We start from the raw sequence: 9,983 nt of genomic DNA on the forward strand, positions 1-9,983 counted from the left end.
TCTGAGGAAACAGGTACAACAGCAAAGAGAGAAATCAGGCAACTGGAGTGGCTGAATAGCTGACCTAGAGTAGGAGTGGTGTGCTAGCCAGTGAAAGACCGCTGTAAGGCCAGCCTGGGCAAAGAGAATTGCAGCAGAAAGATGGGTTTGCAGCTTTTGGTAAGATTTCCCATCCACCAATAACTACTAACTAGTCAGGAATGGCAGGGTTTGGGCACAAACAACTCTTTGGCCAAGAGTTAGGGCTTTGTTCCAGTAGAGACAAGGATATCTAAATCCACTTCATTTTATCCTGCTAATAAATCTAAACAGGGTGGAGGGTATTTTTCTTATGGGTTTAGGGAATACATTTGGATGTTGATCCAAGGCTTTCTTTTGGTCTAATTTTGCTTGTAGCAATGATCAAGGATCCTAGTACTGACCCTTCAGATATTCCTTTCCACTTCACTCCAAAACAAATAATCCAACAGCAAACTTTTCAATTTTGCAACATTTTTCCCCCTAAAATTTTTGTTGTTGTTACCACCAGTTTGGGGTTCAACTCAACGATAGTAATGGTAGGAGCACAACTGTAGGGACAGCCCCAGGCATTTGCCAGCATTTTAACAACATGTCATCTCATCATTTAATTACTGAATGTAGTAATTAAATCACTGCTGGATGCCAGCAAATGATCTACATTAAGATTTTCAATGTGGCTACCCTCTGCTGGACAGAATGGGTGATGGCGCACCAGGAAATCTAAGGAAAATAGAATTGGGATAGAGAATGAGTTGCTAATGCTTATCTTCTGCCAATTCATGAATTCTTTTTGCTATAGAGCCATCAGGAAATGGGATTGGTTTAATTTATTTTGCTGCAGTAGAGCCAAAGATATTAACTTTATCTGTTGCACAGGCCAAATTAAATTTCCTGGTATTGTGTGAAACCATTTTGCCTTTGATAAACAGAAAGCCTTTGATTGCTTTTAGCAAAAGACAGTAGCTGATGTAACATTTTGTTGTTTTAAAACTAATTTGCAAACTATACTTTTTTTTTAAATTGGGAAACATTTATCTTTAAGATGTGGACATTTAGGAGCCTGGGCCCAGACAACATCTAAGAACGTTGTTTCAGTTTGAGAATTCATACTTTCTTTCCTTATAGCTTTTCAAAATATAAAACACACACAACATTGCTCATCTCCTAGCTGCTTTCTCTTCAGCTTGCCATTCAAATCTTGGTATTAATAATAAGTTCTCTCTTTGTTAATTAGCTATCTATACATTTGAACATATAAAGTGATATAAAATGTCAAATAATATAATACTTCATATAAAATGTGAAGTATTACAAAGATAGTATGAACAAATTTAGAAACAAAGTAGCCTGCAAAATATTACAGTTTGAAACTCAGTACTCTTAACATTGGGAATCTAATGGTTAGATTCCACCTAATTGACATTTTTGCATGTTCCTACACAGCTTTAGCTTTTATTTGTCTGGACAAACACATGGCCAGGTCTTCATATTCTGTGAATGAGGGGTTAACCTTGGATCAACTCACCTTACTTGAGAGGTCAGAGGAAGGGCTATAAGAGCTGGTGCTTGAAAAAGGGAAGGACAAAACTGCTTTTGAGTAACTCGGGCTTACCATCCAGGCATCATGCACCTGGGTAGAATCACAAGTGGAGGGAATTCTGCAATATGTCTGCTTAAAGAACACTGCTTATGATATTTGAATCCATCCATCATTTTATGCCAATTGTATGTCTTTCAGATGGTTTGTATCTAACTTATCATTCGTTGTTATCATAGATAAAAAAAAATGTAATCAATTTGTTTTTTCTCTAAAGGAGAAGAGTTTTCTTTTCATTTGGTCTGTAATTTTATCTTTCGTAATAACAAATATCAGTGTTCACATGCTTTCAATTTCATTAGAATGAGTGACAGTGTTACCAGCTTTCATTTGCTTTCATTCACTTCAATTGCAGAAGAATATCTAGGAGTTACCACACTTTTTATACTTGATAATTACACTTACTCTGTGTTTTTGTGCAGGGGTGTGGTGGTGGAATGCACTTCCCTAAAATATATTCCTTCTCGAAGTTAAACCTCAAACATTCCAGAGGTGTGAATTTGAATCTCACTCTGAATTCATGCTGAAGGCATTCCCCATTGGTGAGAGCCTGACCACTCAGGCCAGGGAGACAAAGGTGTCTTGATACGTTGCTAGCTACTTCAGCCTTGCGTGCAGTAGACTAAAGAAGCTGGTGTGCTTTGAAACTCTAACCTAAAGGACCACCTAGGCTCAGGCAGGCCTTTGGCCTTTCCTCTTTTTTGTGCTTCTGTTCTGACTCTTTCTGTGTGAAAAACAAGTTTAAAATGTATATAGTTTATTTCTTGTTTTACATTACTAACACAACATACCTCCTTATTTAAGGTATCTCATAACAGTGTAACATTTGCTTCAGGCAATCTTGGAGTATTTTAAATAGTTCTGATACCATTTCTCCAGTCATCTTTTTCATGGGATTAATATTCTTCACATTTAAAAACATAATATCACCCTGTTCATTAATTATTTTTTAACAGTCTATGCCAGTGGTTTTCAAACTTTTTTCATTTGTGGACCCCTAAAAAATTTCAAATGGAGGTGAAGACCCCTTTGGGAATTTTGAATGGAGGTGCAAAACTTTTTGAATTGTAAGTGAAGGTATTCATATAGTTTTGATTGGCCATAGTCATCTTTCATGGACCCTTTATTAATACTCTGCAGATCTCCAGGGGTCCAAAGACCACAGGTTGAAAACTACTGGTCTATGCTACACCAAACCATTTAGGAATTTATAAATGCCTTAATCTGGATACCAAATATTAGTGTTTGGTTGAGATCCTGAAAGATCTCTCTGACCACTTCTCTTCCAGGGCTTATTTTCCCATGAAAATAAAATAAGTTAACTTTACAATAATATGCAGACTCTGCACTACTGACTTTTCCACCATTAGGAAGGCTACTCAGGTTCTGGACTTCTGTTGCTACTTGACAGTCTTTACTGTGAACTGAGAGTAACACCAATTCTGTTATTAATATCGGTTTTGTTCACATGTGTTTTTCTCCAACAAACTCTGTCTTGTGGATAAGATAATTTTCAATATGATTGGAAGAAAACAGAGACCTGATACTTTGGTTGCCTGCCCTTAAAAATGAAATGATTGGGGAATAATCAAATGATTAGACTATATGGGCCTTGAGAGAGAATATTAGATTAACTACATATGACTACAGAACAGGCAGGGATGTTTCCTCTGGCATCTCTAAACCAATGATGATGGATGCCAAAGAGGATAATGAACAGTGGATAGATCTCTAAATATACCCTGTTCAATGCTTTTCCAATGTCAGAGGCAGGTTTATTTCTACACAGGGGTGGCTGCTGGAGACAGGACATGGAGCTATTCATTAAGAAAAGAGAAGTCAAAAACAACCTGGCACCCATATAAAAGTGGCTGAATTATGTCTCAAATGTAACTGGACGATATGTAGATAACTGAGTTATATTACCTTTTTATTTGCTAAAACAGCAATAGGAATACTGTACCTCATTCTGGTGTCCACAATTTAAGGAGAATATGGAAAACCTCAAGAAGTTTCAAAGAAGTGTCACAAGAAAGAACAAAGGATTGGAAAATGTACTTTATAGTACTCTATCCAGGAGCTCAGTTTTTCCATCAGAGTTAAGGGTTACTTGATAACAGCCTATCACAGAGGTGGGCAAAGTCTGGCATGCGGGCCATATCCAGCAGGCAGTGGAATCTATTTCCCACCTGCCCTGCCCACATGGCTGGGGCTGGCCTCCATGGAGACCCCAGCCCCACCTGTGTAGTGATGGTGCAAGGTTGGGGTTGCCATAGAGACCAGCCCCAGCCACACTGGCAGGGTGCAGGGCAGGGCAGGGGGCTGCTCTGGAGCCCCCTGGGGGCAGCTTGGTTGGGGCAAGGGCAGAGCCATAATCTGCAGCCTGCATGCTTTGGCCAGAGGCATGCAGGCAGCAGATCATGGCTCTGCCCTGGCTCAGGACCATGCTGGCACCGCTGCAATGAGCTGGGGCAGAGCTGCGATCTACTGCCTACATGTGTCTGCCCAGAACATGCAGGCTGCATATCGTGGCTCTGCCCTGGCTCACTGCAGCACTGACAGCGTGGTCCCGAGCTGGGGCTCTGCCATGGCCCTGACAAAACTGCACCCACCACAAGATCCCAGTGGCTCCAGAGCAGCCCCCTGCCCTGCCATGTGCCCTGCCAGCGTGGCTGAGGCCAGTCACCATGGCAACCCCAGCCTTGCAGTATCACAGGAAAAATAGAAATAGAGGTAAGTGTACATTAAGGATATGATTAGATTATAAAGAAATAGATGGCTTAGATGAAACAAAATCTGTTTGGATCAAAATCATGTTGGGAAATGATGGCAAGACAGGTTCTAGTGAGTACCAGATATTGCCTGGAATAGGCCACCTGGGTAAGATTTAAATTTGGAAAGCAGTATGTAAGAAAGAAATAGGAATAGTGCTTTGAATCTGCATCATATAGGTTAGAAAACAAATAGAATAATGATGGTAGGACACAGAAATTTCTGAATGCATTTGCCAACAATTTTCTTCAGCAGTCGTTGCAACAAAAAGAAGTGATGCTATTTTAGATCTGGTTTTGGTATGTATTGGCAGCCTTCACAGAAATAACCTTGGATTGAATGGTTATGAGTTAGTTCAGTTCAAATTAAATGGAAGGATTAAAAAAGGAAGCCTATAACTTTAATTCATAATTTTAAAAGGCAAACTTTCAAGAGAAGCAGCTAGTAAAAGTCACTAGACTTAAGAAGCTCAGGGAGTTGAATGTGGAAGAGGACTAAAATAATAGAATCATAGAGAAATAGGGCTGGAAGGGAGCTCCAGAGGTCAAGTCCAACCCCCTGCCTGAGGCAGGATCATCTCTATCCAAACCATCCCATACAAATCTATAATCTAAACTCTTTGTAAGAGTTTTAAAGACTGGAATTTCTTTACACCAAAGTTGCTGAACTTATTTGGAGTTTGTACTCCAAACACAAGGAAAATTCTGTAGAAGAGAGGCTCTGAATTAACAGACTGCATAAACTCATTTAAAAAGGATATTAAGAATAGGCAGAACCCCTACAAGAAATGGAAAAAAAAGACTGATCAAAGAAAGCTCTTTTTTTGCAGGTCAAGAAATGCAGGAATACGTGAAAATTGGCAAGTCAAGCTGACTTAGACTTTGCAAAGGCCAGAAAAGCAAATAGCAGAAGGGTTCTTCATCCGTATAAATAAAAATAGATAAAGGATAAAAGAAATGGGACTGCTATGCAGTGAAGGTCAGGTAATGCTTAAAGATGAAGCCCCAGAATTAGGTGAATATTTTGCCTTTTTTCAATAAGGACAGTGATTTTGAAATTGGAGGCCAAGGCAGAAAAGGTGATGGGAACAAGCATAAAGGAAATGGAAATTACCACAATTAAGGTAGAAGCAAAATTCCAAGAGCTTAATGCTCTTAGATCAGGGAGACTGAATAATCTGCATCCCAAAATTCTGTCAGAACTGGCATATGAAATCACTGCTATAATAATGGGTTGTTTGGGTTTTTTAAAATAAATCTTTCAAGTCAGATGTAGTGCCTTCTGACTAGAGACGAGCAAATCTTGCATCTACATTTTCGTGTGTAAGGAGAAAAAAAGATCTAAGTAATTATAGGCCTATTAATGTAACATCAGTGATACACAAGGTGTTAGAAAAAATCTTGAAGGAAAAAATAAAGATATGAAGGGAAACAAAAAAAGGATAAAATGCAACAGGAGTTTACCAAAGGTAGATGGTGCTAGATTGATGCAAGAAGCAAGCTACCAAACAGTTGCTAGCAGAGTTCTTCAGCGATTAATCTTGGGTCCAATTTAATATTTTCGTTAATGACTTTGGCAGGAGATTGGACTTGGTGACCTAAGATGTCCACTGCTATGTTCCTAAGGAGCAGATCCCAATTGCTTTGGAGGAGGTGGAGGGCACAACAAGGAAGGAGACATGCAGAGCCCCTGATATCCAGTTAGTAATCTAGCACCTTCAACCACTTCTGTATTTGTCTGTAGAATGCAATCAGGTTGATGGCAGCCATTAACTCCCCTGACAAAAACAGCTCCATGTCATAGATTTCATAGACATCAGGGCTGGAAGGGACCTCGGAAGATCATCGAGTCCAGCCCCCCGCCCAAAGGGCAGGAAGTCAGCTGGGGTCATAGGATCCCAGCAAGATAAGCATCCAGTTTCATCTTGAAGGTGTTCAATGAAGGCGCTTGAACCACCTCCGGTGGCAGGCTGTTCCAGACCTTGGGGGCTCGGACAGTAAAGAAGTTCTTCCTTATGTCCAGCCTGAAACGATCTTGAAGTAGTTTGTGACCATTCGACCTCGTCATCCCTTGGGGCGCTCTGGTGAACAAACGTTCCCCCAGATGCTGGTGGTCACCCCTGATAAACTTGTAGGTGGCCATCAGATCACCCCTGAGCCTGCGCTTTTCCAGGCTAAAGAGCCCCAGGGCTCTCAGCCTGTCATCATAGGGTCTGCTTCCCTGACCTCTGATCATGCGCGTGGCTCTTCTCTGGACTCTCTCAAGCTTCTCCACATCCTTTTTGAATTGTGGAGCCCAAAACTGGACACAGTACTCCAGCTGCGGCCTCACTAAGGCCGAGTACAGGGGGAGAATGACGTCCCGGGATTTGCTTGAGAGCAAAAATAAAAATGTTTGTGCACTCCCTGCTCCTCCATTGCAGAAATCTATTTTAATCCGTTTTTAAAAACACACTTATTCTCTAAAGCAATTGGCTCCAAAATGTGGTACCTCTACTTTTGCTATTTACACACTCTCCTTTTTCATCCCTAAAGCTATTTCTTTCGGATTTGGGGGTTCCCAGTTCCTGTCATCTTGCTTTAGTTCAATCTATTCTAGATGGAGCTTTACCTGACGATTGCCTAAAAACGAGGCGCTGAACGCCGCTGCTTAGCGGCGTTCCTGTCAGAGAGTGCATTTTGCACGGGTTCTGTGATTTGGATTGACATACCACTTGTTTCTGTATAAATATGAACTCGCCATTTTCTCAACCTCCTGAAACCCTCAATATTTTGGATCTTGGAAATGGCCCGTCTCCTTATATGGTACTGGAGCAGCCGCTAAAGTTAGAGAGAGAGTTTTGCTAAAAGCTCTTTCCATTCTGGTGTTAGAAAGGAAAAAGGAGAATTGGCAATTGGGAAATTCAAGTGCAACTGCTTTCTCCGCTTGGTTCAGTAGAGGCAGAGTTGCTTGCTGGCATTCAGAACTCACTCTCTATTCTCCAAATAGTTTTGAAAAATAACAGGGTTCAGAAGGATGCCAAGGTGGGCTAAGTGGAGAAACGTGAATGTAGTGGGTAGGGTGCGTGAGAAAGTCTGTTACTAGAAATGGATTTACCCTGATCTTGCAAGCTGCTCTGCAAGGGGGGATTCCTGCCCTGCAGGAAATCAATGGGGTCTGTGGGATGGAAGGGACAACCCAGCTTTTGGCATATTTTCCATACTCTCTCGCCAGCTCCTTGAGTACCCTGGGGTGAAGATTGTCAGGGCCAGCTGACTTGAAGGTTTCCAGCTTCTCAAGATGTTCCTTCAGAAAGTCAGCATTAATGGAGGGCAGGGGATCACCCTCACCCGGACTTCCCGGCCCTGTAGGGAAGATGTCACCTCTGACATCTTCCCTATGCACTTTAAAATGTAGATGCCCTGAACAACATCTCTCTTAGATGAAAAGAAAATAAATGAAAATGGTATTGGGGTGTACACAACCCCTTCTAGGGCTGGGAAAAAAGGAAAATCTGATCTGAAGGGAGTGGGAAAGGGAAGAGAGAATAAGTCACAAAGGAGTGAGGGACATGGGGAATACACAGTGCCCCTGGCAAGGAAACCCGGGTGTTTGGAGAAGGCCTATATCCCTAACATGGTAAAGCATGAAGGACAATTGCAAAGGGGAAATAAGAGGACACAGAAAACCTAGCGTGATGGGAAATGAGGAGGACCAATAATACCGTGGATGGCCTGGTGGGAAGGGGAATGAGAAGCACAGATATCCAAGGAAAGGACACACAGCTCCACTGGCATTTGCTGGGAGGAACTGGGGCACATGTATAGTTTCTGGAAGTCCTTAAACTAAAGGGAGATGGGAAAGCCTCATACAAGTAGCTTGCCAAAGTGGGGAATGACATGAGGCAAAGCATCCCTGGTGTGGCAATGATCTTGGCCTATAGAAGTTATTATGGCCCCCCGCCTGGTCATGTAGCTCAAGGCTAGGAATATTGAATCCGGATTCAGCATCCAGTGCTGCTCCACCATTCCTGTCTGCGTGTTTCTCCAACAAATGCCTTTTTTCTAAGCTATGTATTATGGCTAGAATATCCCCGTATTCTCCCTCTTTAATTACAGTAGTTTGTGAGTGTGCTACCCTCTTCCAATCCTCTCACTCACTTGACAGGGTGCCTCGGAGGAATTCACTTGGGCAACAATGACTGGATTGGACAGCGCACAAGACTGCTGATTTTAGGATTTAAAAAAATATGTTCTGGAGTCCCCAACTCATGTACTGTGTCATCCTAAAATCATAGAAGTGTAGGCCTAGAAGAGACCTCAGGAGGTCATCTAAACTAGAGTCTAGACCAACCGCCTGCTCAAGGCAGGATTGTCTGTCTAGACCATCCATCCTAGTGTCTTACTTTCAATAGGCTGCTCATCCCTCTCCTTGTGTAACTCATTTATTGTATAGCATCCTCACCACCTGGACCACATCTATGTCTGTGTTTAAACAGCGCCTTTTACAAGTCCACTTGATGGGGCCTCTTGACAGTCCTGCAATACAAACAAATATTGATCAAAGAATCAAAGTATGATAGTAAATGTTCTGATTGGTTTAAGGTATAAGCCTGATCCTTTTAAATAGTTTTATTTTGTCACTCCCTTTAACTGTAGTAGTCAGCAGCTCCAGAGGTGTAAGTCTGAGGCTTGCTCCAAGCTGTTCCTCAAAGCTGCCCCTATTAGACCCTGCTGTAAATGGGGAGCTGGTGATTCAGGCCAGGAAGTCAAAGGCAGGCAGATGCAATGCTCCTTTACGTGTTGCTGTCCTTATGGATTGGCATGCCTTAACCGTGTGTCTATAAGTGTGCCAAGTGTACGCAGATTTGACCTTTTCAGCTAGAGAAAACCCAGGGGTCTAGATAAAATTAGTCATCTCCCCTTCTGCTTAAGACTTACCAGTCCTTCACATCTCCATTTCTCGAGATGAGGACCTGTTTTGCACAGCTCTTTGCCCTGTATCTATGTATTAAGTGACCTTCAAGTTTTCTTTCTATATGGTCACGTTAGGGACTCCTGGCTGCTCTTTGGTTGGAGGTCACTGCATTTGGGATCCATTCCCTTCGCCCAGCGCATGGGCAGCGAGTTGTTGCTCCTCTAAATTTCCTTTCACAGAAACGAGCTCCTTTGGATCCAAAGCAGGTCAGCCAGGCACCGCCCTTCCTACGTGTTGGTGTAGCCCGAAAGTGCAGAGCCGTGCACAGGGCTTCCTCGGCCCGGCCTGGCCTCCTCCCCGCTCGGACCCCGGTCCCTTTGTCACCCCCAAGTCCAAGCAGCGAGAGTTGTGCGGTGCAATGAAGCTGTGGCTGCAGCTACATGCCCCGACCCAGCTCCTTTCCATCAAAGCCACTGATTTATTCCAGCTGGAGCCACGAGTCCAGCGCGAGGGAAGAGGAGCCCCTGGGCAGCACGCGGGGAGGAGCTGCCTCTGCCCGCTCCGGTCCCAAGCCCGTCCCGTGGGGCCAGAGAGCGGCGGCTGCTGGCTTTGGCCCATTCCCATTCCCGACCTCCCCTGAGCCCCGCGGGGCCGCCCGGCGGGCAGGGCTGCGGGGCGCGGGCGGCAGCGCTGGCTC

This window comes from Alligator sinensis, unplaced genomic scaffold, assembly GCF_000455745.1.
Source record: "Alligator sinensis unplaced genomic scaffold, ASM45574v1 scaffold191_1, whole genome shotgun sequence".
Taxonomy (NCBI): Eukaryota; Metazoa; Chordata; order Crocodylia; family Alligatoridae; genus Alligator; species Alligator sinensis.